Consider the following 22,690-nt stretch of genomic DNA (forward strand, 5'->3'; position numbering starts at 1 on the left):
ATTTATTGTTCTCTATAGATTATCAATACTTAGAATGGATGCTTCTAAGTTATTAAGTGAAATGGAGGAAGAAGAAATGTTGATTGTTGCATAATTTTCTAATGAGATCCAAAAATTCAATATCATCAAACCATATACGTTTGCATTTAACTTTGCCAACTAGAGCACATTCAAAATAAAAAATCATCATTAAAGCATAATGAATTCTCTACGTATAACAAGTGCATTCAACCTCAATGAACAAATGGTTGATAACAAATCATAATTCTTGTCATGGATCGTATTTCTCCCCTAATTCTCACGGTTTTCTAAATGTCTCAAGGTTGTTAGGCTAATCATGCATGTTTTTTCCTAGAATTATTTTTTCTCCTCTTACTTTCTTTAATTTTTTCTCACACCAATGCCCATGATGCATCTAGGAAAGCAGGTTTCTCAAAGATGCATCTAGGAAAGCAGGTTTCTTGCAATTTCATATGGTATGTAGTGGATTTGTGTGATGATGTTTTTGTGTGCATTGAAGAGAATAACCACCAATATTTGTTTTCTTCTGTCACCACCACTTCTCATAGACTAAAACAAACTCAGAGGCTCAAGATAAATCATGTCCAAAATTCTGAAAATGATGTCAGTGTTTCTTCCAGGTTCAACGTAAACATAGGAAGGTATATCAATACGACTCCTCCTGAAGATTTGGCAATACCCAAACATGAATTGTTCTTTGCTCAAGGATGTCACATATGTTATTTATCAATGGTAATTATAAACGATCAAGAAAGTATTTTAGTATTCAATTAAAAAGGGTTAATGTCAGTGCACTTCATTTTGAGTTGGAACAAATGTCCAAAGACTATGATATAGATTTCACTAGGATCATAAATGATGATTTTCTCTCTCTTTTAAAGCATTTGGATTTGCTATATTTCTAGTGTTATAAAAACATGGATAATTCAATCCAAGGTTGCCGCAGGAGAACTCATAAGTGTAACATTTAATCAAAGGTTAAGGAATTACAAGAGTAAATCTTGTGGAGTTTTCTCCACATTCTAACTTAGAATCGCGTATTTATTAGTCCCTGCCTGGGACTCTTAGCGATCGATTGTGCGTTGACCGCATATTAATCTCTTGTTTGACCAAAAAATATCGCTGTGCATCACAACTTTAACCAAAGTTTTCATAGTAGAAAATAATATAAATTTTATTATGTAATTTTTGATTGGACAATGAAGTTGGGGGTCTTATTGCGAGCTTCGCAGCTTTCAAGACATTATGTTCGCTTATTTTTAAAAAATAAGATATCCAAAGTTTTCGGAGATGAAAAGTTTTTGTTATCCAAAGTTTCCTCATATTGCCGAGCTTTTCCAAAACAACCTTTTCAAAATATGAGAGGTTAAAAATATTAGACAAGCAGTAATGTATATTTGTAATAAATAATTTTTTTTCCGAAAACATATATATATATATATATTACAAATAATCAGGAAAATAAAAATTAGTCATCTAATTTTAATATTACTTTAATATTAAAAAAATGTAAAAAGTTAAAAAAAAAAAATAATCTAACCTTATCATAGTTATCGATGTAAAAAGCTAAAAACTAACCTAAGCTTATATTAATTACATCACCACATCCTAAACATTTCCAATTTCTCACCCAAAAAAATTATAATAAAATTAGCTCTAATAATTTTTTCAGTTATCCAAAACTCATTTTTCCAATTATAACTCATGAAATCCTACATTTCGAATTTTTTTAACAAATATATCTCATAAAAATCACCACATCCTAAACATTTCCAATTTCTCACCCAAAAAAATTATAATAAAATTAGCTCTAATAATTTTTTCAGTTATCCGAAACTCATTTTTCCAATTATAACTCATGAAATCCTACATTTCAAATTTTTTTAACAAATATATCTCATAAAAATTATTTTTTTGGGGGTGTATGTTTCCACTAATTTTCTGCTATTAATTTTTTGTTATTTTTGGTTACTTTTTGTCTTCTTTTTTTTACTGTTACCAAATTATTAGTAAGAACTCATATTTTACCGAAATATTTGACGTTACTTTTTAGAATAAAATAAAACAAAAGTTACTAAACACTATTTAAATGATTCTAAAATTTTCTGAAATCTAATTAAATATAAATTACTTGATAAGAAAAACATAATAATAGGATGTTTATTGAAAAAGTTTTTGGCATATCAAAATTTATTTCTCCAGGGATTTCTCTGTGTCCTGCATGCAGTGTGGTGCATCCTGCAAGTGCCAGTTGTTTGCATATACAGAGACGTCCACGGTGGTTTACAAATGCCTTGTCCGGAGTCTCGGTGGTTTACAAATGCCTTGTCTTGAATCTGGAGTAAGTTCAGAGCAGAGAGTGTCGAGCAGCTAATTCTCTGGAGTAAGGTCATAGCAGAGAGTGTGGAGCAGCTAGTTTGAGGAGTAAAGGAGCAGAGGTCATAGCAGAGAGTGTGGAGCAGCTAGTTTGAGGAGTAAAGGAGCAGAGAGCGTCGAGCTGAGGTTCACCTTTACAACTTGTAAGTTCCATTTTACAGTGACTTAATATTACTTTCCACGATTACAGCAGTTCCACCATTACAATAGTTGTTTTTGTTCATGCCATTTCTTCGTCTAGTCCAAGTTCAGCCACTCGTCTTCAATAGTTAGTTAGTTCCTTAAGTTGAATATATTAGTTCCATTTCCATTTTAATTTTGGGATTTGTAAGTTAGTTCCTTAAGTTGAATATATTAGTTCCATTTCCATTTTAATTTTGGGATTTGTAGATGGTGTTTATATTAGTTCCATTTCCATTTTAATTTTGGGATTTGTAGATGGTGTTTAAGGGCTTTTTTAATTGCGAAAAACTCTATTTGTTAGGATCATCCATAACTCACATTCGCGGAATTTACAGCAATAGGCTCTTACAGTTACTTATATATTGTGTTTCTTACCTTTATTAGAACATCTTTTTATCATAGAACCCAACACAAGGGAAGGCGAGGTCACAAGTTGAGATCTTCCCTATGATATGTTGTTTTGCAGGTTCTTTGTAGTGGCGAATGCAATTGCATGTGGGTACACATTGTTTTCATTCATCTTCTCCGTAACCGGCAAATTTTCCTCCTCTACACTGTCAACCTTTCTTCTCTCTGTCACTGATTTGGTAATGCCTTTTTCTTCTTCTTTACTATGAAGGTGTGAAAGCTGCGTTATAAATGTTGTTCAAATCTCGAATTGAATTTCATAACTGTGTGCAGGTGATGGTGGCGCTGGTATCGGCGGGGGTCTCTGCAACGACTGCCATTGCTTACGTCGGGTACAAAGGAAATTCTCATACTCACTGGGGAAAACTCTGCGGTATATATGATTGCTTCTGCCACTCCATTAAAATTCAATATGCTGTAAGATATATCCGAAGGGTTGTTATACATGAATATCAAGTGGGAGACGGCAGCAAAATAGGCAACCAGAAGCAAAGTAGAAATAATAAGGGTGATAATTGAGAAGCTCATTCTCTCCAACCCAATCTAACAGACAGAAGATAAACAAAGAAGTGAGTTTATGAGCGAAAATAGAGATTCATTTCTATATATCTGCTTAAATAATTTGTTATAAAAAGTTGTTGATTCAGGATCTGTTAGATTTTTTTTTAATTATTTGAATATTCATAGTGGTATTTGAAACGTGGACAATGTTAGCAAACGTGACGCCAGAGCACGCATGGTGTGTTTTAGAATATAAATTCGCGTGTAGCCCATGAAGCTTTCTCATCAAATAGTTAATGACTTTCGTTCGCAAACGATGGTTCTGCGTGGCTCAACATTTGTTTATTTGTTTTAATTCTTTTATTATAAATTATGACGAGTATATAAATTTAGTTCTTAAATAAAGTTAAGAAAATAACATTTTATAAATTAATATTATTAATTATAAAAGTAATAGTTAGATATCTAGATTAAAAGGATTTGCTAGAAAATTTTTAATAGTGGAGATTATTCATCAATTTATTATATTTATTTTATAAATAAAATTATTTAAAATATTATTCGTAAATATTATATTTTATTAATATTATTTTTAATTTATAAATAAGCTTGCTTAAAATATTATGAGTCAATATCATACTTTATTAGTATTAGGTGAGAAAAAATTATGATTCATTTCACATTTAATATATTGTAGATAAATGTCCTAACATATAACTAATATTAGCAAGGAACTAATATTTTGATATTTGTGGTTCTTATGCTGCATTTTACTATTTATAGTTCCCTATCTCTTTATTACTATTTAAAATTTTCCTATATTATGATTTATTTTGTTTAACATAATTATTATAAATATACTCTTAACATTTTCTTTTTCTTTTTACATAAATCATATTTTATAACAATTTCTTAATTCTTTATCTTTATTCATTTTTTGCAATATTATAAATTTATTTAATATATTTAAAATTATTAAATACACTCTTAACTACTTTATAAATATATAATATTTTTATAGCAATTCTTGACCCTATCCTTTATAAATCTATTAAAATTTTGTTATTATAATTAGTTTATTTAATATAATGAAAACCTCCAACAACTACTTTATATTAAATATACTAATTCTTATTTTTTAGAGTTTTTTTTTTAATTAATTATATTATTTTTTTAATTAAACTGAAAAGTAAAAAACTTTTAAATTACTAAAATATTTTATCAATATTTTGTAAAATTCAACTCTTTATTATTTATCTATAATTATAATTATTGATAATTAATTAAAATTTAAAAAATTATATTTTAATTTTTTTTTATACATTAAAATATTTGAAAAATAAATTTTTTTATATTAAATTATTTATCAAATAAATTATATATATATATGTAATTTAGAGTTAAAAATTTATTTAAATAAAAATAATAAAGAAAAATATAATAAATTTATTAATTTTTAATTAATGAGAGTAAACTATTCCCATATACTTATTTGAATATACCTACAATATTTTTTTACTCGTAACGTTTCACACGCTCTTACGTGAAAACCATGTTCTAGGGATTTCGAAAAATTTAAGTTATTGAGTAATAGGCCTAAACTACAAGGAAATATTATAACAATAAAATCACATTCGTGAATGTTAGTTTTTTTATTATCATAAAACCATCTATTTTTATGTCTTTCATTATGAACATCCAGTTCAACATCTTATATCATGTATTCCAGAATGAACGAGTTATGAATAACAAGTTCAACGTCTTATATCATGTATTTTAGAATGAACGAATTATGAATAACAACTTCAGTGTCTTATATCATGTATTTTAGAATGAACAATTAATTCAGTAATTACATCGTGTATTTCATAATGACCAACAGTTCAATGTCTTATATAGTGTATTGTATTTCAGAATGAACAATTAATTCAATAACTATATTGGATTTCCCATTCATGGTTATACCACCACTGCTTTGCCAACAATAGACAAGACATATTTGTTAAAAAATAAAAAAAATTACTTCCCTTACGATTTCAACATTGTACTCTGACCAATACAATTTGTTTAAAAACAAATCTGCAAAAATAATTTGAAAACAATTTCGACCCACATCTTTTTATTACAAAATAAAAAATTACTCTTACGATTTCAGTATTGTACTATGAGTAATACAAATCATTTAAAAATAATTTCCAAAAAATTTCGGCGGGTATGCCATCTGCAACGTAGACCTTCTAACAAACCCCGACAGGGACTACCGGCTGCATGCAACACTTGTTTGATATATACCTTACTCATCATTTGAAGATAGGGAGAATATTAAAGATGATGATATTCCTATTCAAAGAAATAGGTTCTAGCCATTGGAATATCAATTAGCTAATATGTGGGGTGGAAACTCACATAAATAGAAACTTCTTTTCGCTGGTATCGAGATTAATTCCATTCCTCCATTAGGATGGAATTGGTGCCTCTTTAAAAGAATTATTTATTTCCATAGTTTCAGTGTTATAAATACTTGGAGAATTCAATCCAAGGTCATTGTAGGGAAAGTCGTAAGCGTAAAATTCAATCAAAGGTTAAGTAATTATAAGACCAAACCTTGAGGTGTTTTCTCCATATTCTACTTGAGTACTATAGATTTATTCGATATATGCCTGATTCATCATCTCAAAATAATGAGAATATTGGAGATGATGATATTCCTATTATAATAAATAGGTTTTACCTTTTGGAATATTAGTTAGCTACTATTTGGGGTGGCAACTTAGATTAAATTACATTGCTTCATTGAGACATTTATTTTAAAATTGGTGGTATATTACCACTAAAATAGAAATCTAGGTAGGCAAGTCACTGTTGCATCTATATCAGACTGCATAGACATAAATGTAGTTGCATATGTATATCCCCTTGTTTTATATAGTTTCGAAACTTCTAAATCTAGCAGAGTCTCACTCCAAAATATTAAAAACAATTACTTCGATTGTTTGAATGAATAAAAGGTTCTATATAATCAAAAGGAAACACAATATTAGATTTGGAATTCTAATTAGGTTTTGGCAATTGGATTTTAGTGCCAAAGCGAAGCAGCAGTCCAGGCAAGATTCTGCATATTTATTTCGTTATCGTTTAATACAACTTAAGATTTATTAATTCCACTTCCATTAAGCGAGAATAATAATATTATCATGCATATCTTAAATGTTCTTAAATATCATTGAAAAAGTTTAAAAGTGTGCCCACCTGATTTTTTTGAAGAAGAGATTATAGATGAAGGAGACAATACAAATTAGAAGGACAGAAAAATAAAAATCCACCTAGAATTAAGAAAATAGTTTCCAAAGAATAATTGTTACAACTACGTTACCGCAAGATAAAATAAACATGGAATAAATGAAGGCTTCATTATAATTTTTTGGAGAATTTCTTTTCGGGAGAAGGATTGAAAAACCTTTTATTGGACTTGGAATTAATCCTTAGATCGTTGACTGTCATTATAGGTTTTATTACAGAGATAATTCACCATTGATTTAACCAGTTTTTTGGGTGGTAGCAATACCTGGTTTCTTGTTGCTGTGTGGTCGGACAAGGAGGCTGAAAAAATTCCTCCAACGATGGTGAGGCATAAGAATTCCTCCAATCCCAACCAATCCTGCAAAAAACAAACAAAAAATTAATATATGAAAAAAAAATGAGAAAAAAAATAACAAAAAATTAATATATGAAAAAAAAATGAGAAAAAAAATAACAAAGATTAAACCTGAATAAACTTAACCCATAAAATTTTCCTCGAGGATGACGACAAAAACTTACTCATAAACACTCACCAGACGAGCCCACACAGACAAACTCAAACAAACTCAGTGGATGAGATGACACCAACAAACTCAGTGGACGAGCGAAAATAAAACAATGTGGAACCTCTTAAATGTTCAAACGACCCACATATATAAAAACATTTTCGAGTTAAAAATTTGTTTGGCTTAAAACAATTTTCGACCGAAAAATAATTCTTAGTCAAAAAAAGATAGTCGTCGGATAATTCCCTCTTCAGAAAAAATCCTTCACACATTGTCATTAATTTAAATGACCACGTTTTTGGCTGAAAGTTAAAATCGAATATTTGGCTGAAAAAATTTTTCCCAAAGAATTTTTATTAGTTCAGCCGAAAAACTATTTAGTTCGGTCAAAAAATTGGAATTACAAATTTTTCAACGAGCAATTCTCACAAAAGTGTACCATAACTTCACATGGCGACCCACGTGAAAATCCATTTAGGGCTTTGCAGTGTGCAATTTTGACTTGGACAGGTGGCAGAGAAAGTCAAAGGTAAAGTTCGACTTGGACGGGTGGCAGGGAGAAGTGACGTGGCAAAACTCTCAGCAAATGGGGAAGTGCCAAGTGTCAGGCCGTTGTTGGCCTGACATATCACAAATCGTAGAAGAAAGAGGTTGCAGCTTAAAGAATATCGACCGTGAAGCAATCCAGGTTCCAATGCTATCGCAATCACAGAATCAGGTTGTGATATTGCAATCGCAATTCACAAAGGGGAAGCAATCACATATTGTACCAACCTTCGTTTCTCGAAATTGCGATTTGCGATGTGAGCTTCTAGACCTGATATATTACATATTGCATTGAATGGCCTGTTGGGTCCACGGTTATCAGAGGGTGCTTGTTGTAAGGGCTTGGGTCTTTTTGCCGATTGGAAACGTTGATGGAAAAAGTCGATAGTAAAATACACTGGGTTCAAATGCACGGTTAAGGAAAATTTTCCATGTTTGGAAGGTTTTTTACCACATACTATATGGGACTCGAGAATATTTTTCCTAAAACAAACCCACCTACTAAACTTTGTCATTTATTTAGAACTTCCTGGGAATTGAGGAGATTAGCTGCCAGCTTTTATAAAGGACTATCCACATTAGAAAAAGGTATAGACTGGCACAATAATTTATAAGATCAGTGCGTACAGCAGTAACCTGACTTGGTAGTAGGTCGGGACCTCTCCTTGAGAAACATGGAGGTTCCGAGAAGATGCAAGAAGTCCGATTATCAGAATTGGATGTTCGGATAGGTGTTTGTGCACGATTTTTCGCCAAGATTTCAGTGGTTCTGTCTGTTTCTAAAGTTGGGATATCTGTTCTTCATCCATCTTCTAGATTAGAGGTATAAGGATTGTAATTGAAAGTTTCTTGTACTTTTATCTCTTTTCACTCCACTTAATGAAAGAAGGTCTCCGCACTATTGAGCAGGGCCCGAAGAGGTAGTCCGAATTGGATGAACTCCATAATCAAATATTTGTGTCATAGTTTCTTGCTTATCATGTTATTTCTGCATTGTTTTATATGCTTTTAAGTACCATGGTTAATAAGATCTCTTTCATGTAATTTTGATACATCCATAAGTAAAAGATCTCGGATCAAGTTTGGTATCAAATAAGGTCTTTGTCGATGCGAATTGCAAGCATATATGCTAACACAGAACAAGCTATGAAAAGGAGAATGAACACTTAAGTCGTTTGATCCTGAAGCAGGACATGAAAAATGAAGAAGAAAATGGAAAATGAAGAAGCTCGTTGGGAAGAGGAATATAATTTCCGTAAGGTATTCTACAATATTGTAGAGAAAGTGGACAAGTTGTTTGTAGAGTATGAGAAGGAACTTGGGCATGAGAAGAAAGATGTTGATGATAATAGATAAGAAAATAATGAAGGTGGTGGAGAATATCCCCCTCCCTCTCCATCTTTTAGTGATAGTTCCGCTTTTTCTTCTCATCATTCTCGTAGATGTGATAGAGAACATCTAGAAACGGTTCCTTAAACTACATGTAAATTTTGACTCTCCTACATATGTTGGAGAATGTAATGCAGAAATTCTCAACAATTGGATTCAACAAATCAAGGAAGATGAGGCAAATATACAGTTGGCATCCCTTCGACTAAGTGGCGCTGCTCTTATTTCGTGGGAGAGCTATTGCAAGGCAGAGAAAATGCGAGTAACCTTCTCTCCTCAATGTCAAATTTTGTTTTTGCATTGAAGAACAAATTTTACCCTTAAGGATATAAACAAAAAGCATTAATGGAATGGCAACACTAAAGGCAAGGCTAGGGGAAAGTGTGAAAAACTTCATCGAAGAATTTAGAAAACAAGCATTGAATTTGAGCATTCCATTAGATTCAACAAAGATTGTAACTAAGTATATCAGTTCTTTAGATAGTTACATAAGGAATTCATTATTATTGTTCGAGCCTTCTATTGTCAATAAGGCCAGTGTGAAGGCCATGCATCTTGAAAGAAGGGGGAGGCTTGAACAAAATGACCACCCAAGAAGAGCCAAAACAACCAAGAGAAGAGGGGCAAAGCCCTCTTTTACACATTGTGAGAAAGAGGGACACTATGAAGAGAACTGCTGGAAACTGCACCCTGAGTCGAGACCTAAGAGGAATGATAGAAAGAAAAGGCAGAAGACAACTACCACCATGAAACAAGATCATGAGTCTAAATTAGAGGAAGATGAGAAGGTCACAACTGTGGGATTTAGACAAGGTAGACCAATTGACCTATGGTCAGATTCTGGTGATGAAAGGAATATTGCAGCTCTTGGGATTGCAGCAAATGGATGTGTCGATTTCGGTTTCGATTAGGGAGATGAAACAAAAGTTTCAATAGATGTTGTACCAAATATGAAAGGGACACCCAATGCGGCATGGCTCCAAGAACTTGAGGAGATCAATCAAAGAATTCAAGGAGACAATGCTAAGATAAGGAGACTCCTACAGGAAGCAGAAAAGGAGAAACAAAGTTTTATACTCCAGTCGCAAGCTAAGGATGAAGCCTTGGGAAAGCTACAACATAACCACCTTGAGGTAAGATGTGATTCTTCAATTTAATTTACCATTCCACATGATGATTTCACTACTTCTGAAAAACATGCTAGAGGTATCAGCTCTAAACTGTTAAGGAGAATGCGGTATGGGGGGAAGGGCCTCGACATTAATGGCCAAGGCATCATAAACCCCATCAAAGTAGAGGAATTGCCTCATCATGTAGGACTTGGGTATGTCAAGCAGGAAGTTGGGGAATGCTCCAAAACAGCTAGTGGCCAACCAACGATGGATGATGAGATCACTTCCTCACATTCCAGTGATAGTAAGGGCCCCATGAACACTAATCAGAGGAACACTAGGGGAAAGCGCTCCAGGACAACCCGAAAAGTTTGGAGGAGAAAGACTCATTGTAGTCATTACAATGAGGTGGGAAATCAGGGAGACATGTGTCATATGCTCCATGCTAAGAAAGCATCAATAAAGAAGCTAATGGGTGAAAATGTTCAACAAACAAATCCACCACATTCATGGTGGTCTTCTTTATTAAGTCAAATACGATTTTTTTAGATGGAGTAGCTTGTTATGGACCCATTTGTAACTCAGGTGTTGCTAATAAATGTAAAATTGATGATGTGTTTCCCATCGCTTGAAAACGCAACGATAATGTTTTTTAGGCCTTCTATGAGTAGTTTGGATATTGGTTTCTATCATGTAAAACTTGATCGAAGACAATGTGTGTTATAAACTCTTAGCAAGTGTGGGGTTGTTTGTGTCATGTATGGTTTTTATATGATTGCAAATGTACTCAGTAGTGAATGTTGAACACCTGAATCTTTATGAACCTCCATTGATTATGGATACCGAAGAAGTTGCATAGATTCCTACAGTGGACAATGTTGCAGTAGAGTATCTAGAAGAATTGCCCAAAGATCTCATACTTGACAGGAAAACCATAACTTCATGATGGGGGATGTGGAGTACATTCATGTGGGCTTCAAAGGAATGCATCTGAGTAAAGCTCGAAGGATGGAGAAAGAAAAAGTGAGGGAAAATTTTTCTCACTTGCCAATTGATTGAAAACACTTTTCGCGTTCCAAAATCTCTTAGTGGGGAGGATTGATCCACGTGGATCTCTAAAAAGTACCAGTGGCATGGTAAGAAGGCTCCAAAATCAAAGTGGTAGAAACTCTGTAAACTTAGCATCGGATCGAATTTTTTGTGATCCTAATTCCAATGTTGTGAACGACACTGAAGTCTAAGTTCCTATGAAGAAGTTAGAGCAAGTCAAAGATCAAGTTTGAGTTGGAAAAGTGGCAGGAGGAAGTGACGTGGAAAAACTCTCAACAAATGGGGAAGCACCAAGTGGAAGGCCACCATTGGTCCCACATATCCCATATTACAGAAGGAAGAGGCTGAAACTTAAAGAAAATCAGCCCTGGAGCAATCCAGGTTGCGATGCGATATATCACAATTGCATAATCAGGTTGTGATTTACCATATCACACTCACAGTTCGCAAAGGGGAAGCAATCACATATTTTACCAACCTTGTTTCCCACCAATTGTGATTTGCTATGTGAGCTTCCAAACCTAATATATTAAATATTATGTTTAATGGCCCATCGGATCCGCGGTTATCACAGGGCGAGTGTTGTAAGGGCTTGGGTCTATCAGGCGATTGGAAACACCAATGGGAAATGCCAATAGTAAAAGCCACCGAGTTAAAATGCACGGTTAAGGAATTTTGCCCATGTTTGAAAGTTTTGTTTCCCCATACTATATGGGACACAATAATCTTTGTCTTAAAACAAACCTTCCTACTAAAATTTGTTGTTTCTTTAGAACTGGCCGGGAATTGAGGAGATTAGCCATGAGATTATATAAATGACTATACACATCAGAAAAAGGCAAAGACCAACACAATAATTTAGAAGATCACTGGGTACAACAGTAACCTCACCTAGAAAAAGGCCGGGTCCTCTCCTTAAGTAGCAGGGAGGTTTCGAGAAGGTGTAGGAAGCCCGATTATCCAAATTGGGTGTTCGGTTAGGCGTTTGTGCATGATTGTTTTCCAGGATTTCGGTGGTACTGTCTGTTTTTGAAGCTGGGCTCTCCATTCTTCATCTAGCTTGGAGATATAAGGATTGTAATTGAATGTTTCTTGTACTTTTATCTCTTTTTATGCCACTTAATGAAAGAAGGCCTCTCCACTATTGAGCAGGGCTCGGAGACATAGTCCAAATTGGATGAACTTCGTAATCAAGTCTTTCTACCATTGTTTCTTGCTTATCGTGTTATTTATGCATTGTTTTATGTGCTTTTAAGTTCCATGGTTAATAAGCATTATTTCATGTAATTCTGATGCATCCATAACTAAAATATCTTTGATCAGCTCATGCACTCAAGGAGACATGGAGGGTGCACTATCGACTCCTAAGGGATAAAGGAATGAGTTAAAAATTGCTTTGGCCATACACAATGCACCTATGCACTCAATACAAACGAGGGCACACTATTGCATGCAGAAAATCTGAATGAAAATTCTTTGTGCCTTCACGATGCACTCATCATTAGGGGACTTTTGAGGTCTAAAATGGGCCTCCTAAGAAAAATGTACAACTTAAATAAAATTTATAAGAACCGATACGATTCAAGATGATGATGTCAACCATGGGGGATGATTCACCATTTTTGGAGTAAAGAAGTAAAAGATTAAAAAATAATAAAATAATAAAACTACTTTTTCGACTCATGTTTTCAACTTATCTTCCTAAGGTTTTACTCTAATTTTGAGCGGGAGTACTCGTTGGATGCAAAATTTAATTCCTCATTCAAAGGATACGCATGTTGCATACTTTTGATGGACCTTTCTACACGAAAAATGAGAAATACATGAAAAATCATATTGTAATGTCGTTTTTCATTTATTTATGAGTTTTTATGTAGTAGGGTCCATTGAAAGTATGCAACATGGGTACTCCTTGGATGAGGAATCAAATTATGCATCCAATGAGCGTTTCCCTCTAAAATTTGATAATGTCATCTAATATTATTTTATTATTTCCACTATTATTTTATAATTTCCTTAGGAGGCCCATTTTAGACCTCAAAAATTCTATAATGGCCCTATAGAGGGGGTGCAGTTCTTCTTTGTGAAAAACTGCGCTCTAGAGAAAAACCTGATTAAGTAGGGTGTAGTTTTTTAGGCTTAATAGTCTTCAATCTCAAGAAGAGTGCTCTACCTTTTGGAAGGTCAAAAACAATTTTGAACAATAAGATTTGATGCTAGAATGAGGAAAATAAAGAGTTGCAAGGCTTTATTGTTGTTGTCGCATTCATGGTGGAAGAAGAAAGGTTTCAAGAATATGAAGAGTTTTTTCATGTGACAGTAAAATAACACTTGGAACATTAATATTCACCATAAATTACAGCACCAAACTGAAAAGAAAAAGATCCACAACAAGAAAAGAAATAATTGTAGTGAAATCATGAAAAGGAATGAAAACATTGAACATTAAAAATTTACTTTTTGCATTGGTTGATGAAGAGACTCTCAATTCCTAACCATGTGCCCAAATCAAATGGAACGATTATGCAAGAAGAATGATTAACTGAGTTGGTTTAATGAAGTTAACATGAAAAATTGATTCATGCATGAGCACCACTTGTCGTCACATGAAAGGATTAGTTAAAGAATTTAAGTGGGCTCTTGTTTTCTAAGAGTGTGCCCACATGCAACAAGGTTTGCTCATGCATGCATCTGGAAAGGGTGCATGTCTTCATCATGAAGGAGTGAACCCATGGAGGGAACATTGGTTGAGCATGAATGAGTGCACTCAATTAGGGCGCACGTCTTCAACCTCGAGGAGTGCGCACAAGAAGAGTACATGTCTTGATGAACTTTGCATGCACTTTTTCTTTTCCGAGTGTTTTTCTTGCTTTTGTTTTATTTTTTTCATGTTTTTTGAGTGTGTGCATGTTAGGTCCCTATAATACTAGTGTATTCCCTCATAATTATTAGTGTATCTTCATTATTGTTATTTTTGTTCCCTTGTAGTCCCCATATTGTTATTGTTATGCCCCATAGAAGCCCAATATTCTTATTTTTGTGCCCTTACATTATTATTGTTATGTCGGCTCTGATTATATTGTGACCCCTTAGACTCCTATATATATAAAGGAGGTTTTTTCATTTGAACCATCTAAGAAATTTTCATTTGTGTAATGTAAAGGAGGTTTCCCCCTCGAAGAAACTATTATTCAAGTCATTTATCTATCTCTTCTTCTATTTTGTGAGTGGGTTGCATATCATTTCGTATCAGAGCTTTGATTCTAGGGGTTTGCTGCTTCAAACAAGCCATCGTGGAATTTTCCCCATAATTTTTTTTCTACAAATCTTCAAAACCAAAAATTAAAACCCATTTGAACCGAACTCTAGATGAACCTTATGCCCGAACTTCAGATCCTATGTCACTATAGTTTCGGATATATCAACTGAGGCAATTAGGGATTTTGCAAGGTCTTGAATTCCATCTGAAACAAGTGAGCTTGGGAAATCCATCATAAATTTCTCTCTGTGCATCGGATTTAAATTTAGACAAAAGTGATAGAAAGATGACATAATTTTATTTATTGGGTAGCATTTTTAGAGCCAAAGGTTGAAACAGTGACACGTGGAACTTCATACAATTTCACTCTACTGAACTCGTCTATAATGAGGACATTGTGGGAGGTTAGGCATAACGATTTCTTGAACAATCCAATGTCAATCATACTTATGGGGTTGGAAATAGGATTCCTAGGGCTACCTAAAAGCTAAATTTCAGACCTTGGGGATTTGAAATTGTCGAGATACAACAGATTCAATATTGAGATCCTACAAAGCAAGAAACAAGTGTGTATTTTTTAAGAAATTTACATAAGTTTTGTTTGAAAAATATTTTGAAGTTATTCAAAGGGAATAGTGAAGCATAAATATCATTAATTGATGACACAAAGAATGAAAATGGAAACACCTAGTAAGCAACCCGAAAGTTATACTATGATGGATGAAGAAGAAGACAAAATGCAACATGATATATCAAAATTAGGAGACCAAGTGCAACAAATTTCTCTCTCGCAAAGACTAACCAAAAATGAAATGGAAGCTAAGATGGATGGTATGAAGAATGGTTTAAAATCATACACGAAAGTTTTGAAGAATGATTTAAAGGAAGACATGGAAGATTTGAAGAAAGACATGAAAGGTTTGAAGGCAGGTTTGGCAAAGTTGCTACAAGAAATACTTCCTAATGGCGAAAAGGTAGTAGAGGAAATGAATGATGAGAACAAAGGAAATGTTAATCATGATTTCATAGACCATATTTCAAGGATTGGTATGAGGGATTTTTTATAGGAAGGATCCCATATCATGGATACTACAGATGGAGCAATATTTTGATCACCATAATGTGAAAAACACATAAAAGGTACACATTGCAACTTTATATTTAGATCCCAATCAATTTATATGGTATCGATGGGTTTGTTGTCATAACAAAAATTTCACTTGGTCAATTCTACATAGGAAATGATAGCACATTATGAGGATACAGAGAGAAACACCTGCTTTAACCAATTAATAAATCTCAAACAAAAGGGTTCAATAGTGGAGCACATTGAGGACTTCAAAAAAATAAATATAAGGGTAAATGTTATTCCAAAGGAGCACAGGATTGATATCCTCATAGGGTCTCTAAAGGATAACATCCAACATGAGGTTTGCCTTTGGGAACCTGATTCACTAGAGAAGGCATTCAGGTTGGCAAGAAAAATTGAAAGAAAAATTGTGGAAACAAGGAAGCCTACCACTCACAACTATAAATATGGAAGTGTGGTTTCTACTATCCTTCCATAAACTACAAGGTTGACACCACTACAATTGGAAGAAAAAAGAGCAAAATGGCTTTGTTATAGTTGTGATAGAAAATACATTAAAGGTCATAAGTGTACTGAGAATAAATTTATTTACATCGATTTTGAGGAGGAGGAAGAAAATGAAAAAGAAATGTCAAAATAAGAGGATATACACCAAGAACCCACCCCAGGGAAAGAAGAAATGAATCTGACCATATCTTGTAATACATTGCCAGGAATTACCACTCCTCAAACTCTGAATATAAAAGGACATATGAAGAAGAAAAAGGTAACAATATTGATTTATTTGTGTAGTACACAATTTTATTCATTGTAAGATAGCCACAGAATTAAATTTCTTCCTATATCTAGCATGAGAGTGTCAAGTGATGGATGCAAATGTAGGAACCATAAATTTCACTCGAAAGAGCCATAATATTAAGCTATCCATGGTAGAATATGTATTGAATAGTCCAATGATTTCAATTCCAATAAGTGGTGTTGACGTTGTGTTAGGTGCTGGAATTTCTAAGTCTAACCCATTAGAAACCCTTCATGTACTTTCTGATTTATTCCTACCTACTCGTTCTGTTAATTAACAAGTTATTTACCATGTAAATATTGTAAATAAATACAAGTACATGATCGACACATTACAGATCATCAACTGAAGGAAGCAAAACAAGCACACAAGTGACATCGTTTTTTTGGATCAATGTCCTTGGAAAAACCCAATGCGGGAAAATCGATGTAGTTATCTAAGGGTTTTACTATTATGCAATTTTTGAATACAATCTGGGTGCCAAAACTGACTTACCCAACAAAGAATAATCTCAGCAGTAGTACCTCTGCTTTGGAGATAGATGCTCTAGTTGAAACCTCGGATAAACACTCCGACAACTCCTTAGCTCCAATCCGCCCCACGAAAAACCCTAGTGTCAGCATCTAGGGACTGCGTCAACCTCTTCTTCCCTCTCCGTCAGCTTTCCCCACAGTTCCAATAGTTCCTGGAAGTTCCGGTTGTTCCCTAAAGTTTTGGTTTCTGCCCTCTGCGTTAGCTTTCCCGGCTGTTCTAGAAGTTCCAGCTATTCCTATCAGTTCTTGCTTCTGCCCTCTGCGTCAACTTTCCCAACTATTCCAGCAATTCCCGACAGTTCTGCCTATTCCCGAAAGTTCCGACTTCTGCCCTCTACATCAGCTTTCTTGGCTTTTGTGCTGATCCTACCGGCACTACCTTTGCCTCTCTTCTTCTGTATTCACTGCCCCTCAACTGCAACTCTGATCACTCTCTTGACTTCCTCAGTAAACCCTACCCCGGAAAGTAAAAATCTTGATCAAGTCAGTGTGTTCTCCAAGTGACTGTCAAGCCTTCTCTTATACTTTTCTCCTTGACAAATCAATGGCCGAGATTAAGTCCCTAATCAATGGCTAAAATTAGATCTAGCTTGATCCATGACTTTTGGATCATTCTAACACAATTTTATATTAATTCACATTAATATTTTATTTTCCCTAAGTTAGACTTAGGGACTCCATTAAAAATATTTATTATTTTAATATCTCCCAAACTGTTTAGAATCTGCCCAAACTGTTTCTAGGTATTGGATATGTCATGTTCGTTAGCCTCTCCACCAATTTTCGTGGCTAGAGCACATCCAATGCTACCCCAAATCAACACTCCCTCTTAGCAAAGACTGTGCTCTAGTAATACTCCTCATTGAGCATCACTCTAATCATCTGGCATCGATCCCTGTGTTAATGCTAGGGCTGCTGCCCAACATCCTCTGTATTGTTGCACCTTGTACTACTACCCATGGCCCTGCCACTACCATTACTACATCCGTAATACACTCTATCTTCATTTGTGCTATTGTCCATGGCCCTGCCACTGCCACTATTGCATCGACATTGCAACCTTTCTCATCATGCTACATCGTGCTGCCCATTGCAGTACCACTACTAACTTCCACACTATAACTCAATTACTGAGAAGTAAGTAATTGATCTCCCAACTCTGACATCTCTGTCAGGCTAGAAACACCCTTGATGTTGAAGCTCCCTATATCACTGACAAGTGCTCCCTCTATAACCTCTGTGATGCTCCAACAACTCCCTCCATCTCACACCTTTGCACACCTTTTTGTGCCATCATGCATTGGTGCAACATTCCCGTTCCTCTTGCATTGTTGCATCCTGCTAGCCTTGCGTTGTCCTGGGAATCCTGCAATGTAGCTCCCTCTGTCGCTCCATTCGCATCTATCTGTACCAACATCTACTAGTCTTGCTACTCCTCTTCGGGGCTCCCGTAACAAGGTACAATCCAAGAGATTGGGTACCTTGAGGATCCCACTCCTCATTGCCTATAGTCTGCTTGACTACAGCTCGCTGTCTCCCCACTTCCACTTAAGTGGTGTGTGTGCACTCATGGCACACAGAACAGAAAGGATCCTTGCCTTCCAAATGACAAAGTTGGATACCTCATCCAACCTGTCTTGATCCCTCAGCCCATTCATGGCCATCTCTTTACTTCCCACCTGGAAGTTCTCTGTTCGACTCCTGCTGAGTCTCCTTCCCATTTGGAAATTCTCTGTTCGACTTGTGTTGAGTCTACTTCCCGTCTGGAAGTTCTCTGTTAGACTCCTGTTGAGTCTCTCTACTTCCTTCCTAGACGTTCTCAGTTTGACTCCTGTTGAGTCTCTCCACTTCCCGTGTGGAAGTTCTCTGTTTGACTCTTGCTGAGTCTCTCTACTTCCCATCTGGAAGTTCTCCTCTAGACTCCCTTTGAGTCTCGATTTCCCTCCTAGAGATCCTTCTACCAACCATCAAGTTGCCCCTCTCCGATCGTCTGTGAAACTGCACCACTGATCTGGATTCCTTGGCTAGAAATCCACCCCGGTAGAAACTCCCTCCCTTGGTCTTACCCTATTAGGTACTTTTCTAACTACAGTACCCCACCAGCTTCACTCTACAACTTACCCACATCCTCCTATACCCTAGCAACTGAAGGATTGAGCCACTTGGCTATGCACTATCCCGGCACTGGCGAATATGCTCCCCCACCCAACTGTGTCAGCCCTCCCGGCCTCTCCACAGATCTGCATGAGCCTGATTCTGCCTCCTTTAGCCTTTGCCCTGTCTTTCTCTGGCCTCGAATGATTACACAGTCCCTCTACGTCACTCCTTCCTCTGTCGCCTTCTGCAAGGATTAGCTCTGTCACTCTGGTCAACTGATTTCTGCTACTGCTACTCTGCTCGACTGATGTCCTTAGTTCTCCTATGATCTGCAACAACCCTCTGATACCATGTTGGAAATTTTAAGTCTAACCTGTTAGAAACCCTTCATGTACTTTCTGATGTATTCCTACCTACTTTCTCTGTTAATTAACAAGTTATTTACCATGTAAATACTGCAAATAAATACAAGTACATGGTCAACACATTACAGATCATCAACTGAAGGAAACAAAACAAGCACACAAGTGACGTTGTTTTTTTTGGACCAATGTCCCCAGAAAAACCAAATGTGGGAAAACCGGTGTAGCTATTTGAGGGTTTTATTATTATGCAGTTTCTGAATACAATCTAGATGCCAAATCTGGCTCACCGAATAGAGAATAATCTCGCCTGTAGTACCTCTCCTTCAGAGACAAATTCTCCAAGTGAAACCCTGGATAAACACTCTCGCAGCTCCTCAACTCCAATATGCCCCATGAGAAACCCCAACATCAGCCTCTACGGACCATGTCAGCCTCTTCTGCCCTCTGTGTTAGCTTTCCCAGCAGTTCCGGTAGTTTCTGGCAGTTTCAGCTTTTCTTGGTAGTTATGAATTCTGCCCTCTATGTTAGCTTTCCTAGCTATTCCAGCAATTCCCGATAGGTCTGATTGTTTGCGGCAGTTCCGACTTTTTCCCTCTATGCCAGCTTTCCCATTGTTCTGGCAGTTCCCGACAGTTTCGGCTATTCCTGACAGTTTCGACTTCTGCCCTCTGCATCAGCTTTCCTGGTTGTTGTGTTGATCCTACCGACACTATCTCTACCTCTCTGCTTCTATATTCACTACCCCTCAGCCACAACTCTAATCACTCTCTCGACTTCCTCAGCAAACCCTGCCCTAGAAAGTCAAAATCTTGATTAACTCTGTGTGTTCTCCAAGTGACCCTCAAGCCTCCTCTTATACTTTTCTCATTGACAAATCAATGGCTGAGATTAAGTCCCTAATCGATGACTAAGATTAGATTTGTCTTGATCCATGACTTTTGGACCATTCTAACACAGTTTATCTATTAATTCACATTAATATTTTATTTTCCATGTGTTTAGACATAGGGACTCCATTTAAAATATTAATTATTTTAATATCTCCCAAACTGTTTAGAATCTTCCCAAACCCTTTCTGGGTATTGGAGATCTCATGTGCCTTAGCCTCTCCACCAATTTTCGTGGCTAGAGCACATCTGATGCTACCCAAAATCAACACTAGGAATCAAATGGCTACAATCTTTAGGTATGATAGCTTTTAATTTTCAAGAACTTGTCTTGAATTTTTTTTGGGAAGGAAAGGAAGTTGAATTAAGGGTTTCGCAGCGAAACCAAGGAAGATAATCAACTATAATGGCATGACATGTCTTCTAAATAAAGAACAACAAGGTGTAATTGCACAATTATGTTCACTAGAGGTTCCGACATCAAAATCATTTGTTTCTCCAAACCTCCAAAAAGCCTTGGGCAATCATGCAAAGGTATTTGAGACTCCCAAATACCTCCCACCTATTCATGATCATGATCATGCTTTTGATTTGATTGACGAGAAGTATTCCTCCAAACATCAGGCCTTACAGATATCCCTATGCCAAAAAGAGTGAAATTGAACATATGGTTGCAAAAATTTGGGAGCCTCGAATGGTTGCTCGTATTATATTTTGACCCATTCAGTTTATTAATGGAATGGTTCATATTCCTAGGGTTTAATGTTATTCCCTTGGGTTTATTATTTCCATGGATTTATAATATCAATTCCTTGGGTTGATTAATCTAAGGGTTCATATTCCCAAGGTTAAATATTGTTATGTCGGTTTTATTATTCCTTTGTGTTTATAATATTAATGCCTTGGGTCTTTTATCCAAGGTTTCATATTCCTAGGATGTAACATTATTCCCTTGGGTTTATAATATCCCTTCATTGGGTTTATTAATCCAAGGGTTCATGTTCCTAAGGTTTAATATTATTCCCTTGGGTTTATTATTTGCTTGGGTTTGTAGTACCAATTCCTTGGGTTTATTAATCTAAGTGTTCATATTGGTAGGAATTAATATTGTTCCCTTGGGTTTAATATTCTTCCCTTGGATTTAAATATTATTTTATTATGTTTAATATTGGTCAAACATAGTGCAACGTCCCATTGTGAGATAGATTTTCTCAATATCCAAATCAACTATGGTTTAAAGTCGAATTGTGATAAAGATTGTCTTGATATGAAAATCAATCATGGTCAACCATGGTTAAATATCTCATTGCAACAAATATTGTCTCAATATACAAATCAACCATGGTCAAACATTGTCAACTCTCGTCAAACATGGTGAATCATTGTTAATTGTCGTCAACCATGGTCAATCATGTTCAACCATTGCCCAATGTCAGATTGTGACCAAGATTGTCTCAAAATGAAAACCAACCATGGTCTACCATGGCCAGCCATTGTCCAATGTCACATTGTGATAAATATTGACTGAATATGGAAATAAACCATGGTCAACCATGTTTATTTTATGGTTTATAATAATTACCTTCGACTTTATATATGTTGGGTTTATAATATTAGTCCCTTGGGTTTAATGTTATTCTGTTGATTTTATAATCCCTTAGTTTATTAATCTAAGGATTCATCATCCTAATATATAATATTATTCATAGGGTTTATAATATTGATCCTTGGGTTTAATATAAATCCCTTTGGTTTATAATTATAATTAGCCATGTTTATTTTAGGGTTTATAATATTAATCCCTTGGGTTTAATATTATTGTCTTAGGTTTATAATCCCTTGGGTTTTTAGTATGAATTCCTTGTGTTTATTATTCCTTTGGGTTTATAATATCAATCCCTTGGGTTTATTAATCTAAGGGTTCATATTTCGAGGGTATAATATTATTCATAGGGTTTATAATATTAATGGTTGGGTTCAATATAAATCCATTGGGTTTATAATCATGGTCAACCATTGTTAACCATAGTCCAACGTCACATTGTGACCATGATTCCTTCAATATGAAAATCAGCCATGGTCCAACATCACATTTTGATAGATATTGTCTCGATATGAAAAACAATCAAGAACAACCATCAATCCCTTGGGTTTATTAATCTAGGGATTCATATACCTTGGGTATAATATTATTCATAGAGTTTGCAATAATAATGCTTGGGTTTAATATAAATCCCTTGGGTGTATAATCATGGTTAGCCATGGTCA

Source organism: Pinus tabuliformis, chromosome 6 (assembly GCF_031772625.1).
Source record: "Pinus tabuliformis cultivar Carrire ecotype Pingquan chromosome 6, CPIR1, whole genome shotgun sequence".
In the NCBI taxonomy this organism is placed as follows: domain Eukaryota; kingdom Viridiplantae; phylum Streptophyta; class Pinopsida; order Pinales; family Pinaceae; genus Pinus; species Pinus tabuliformis.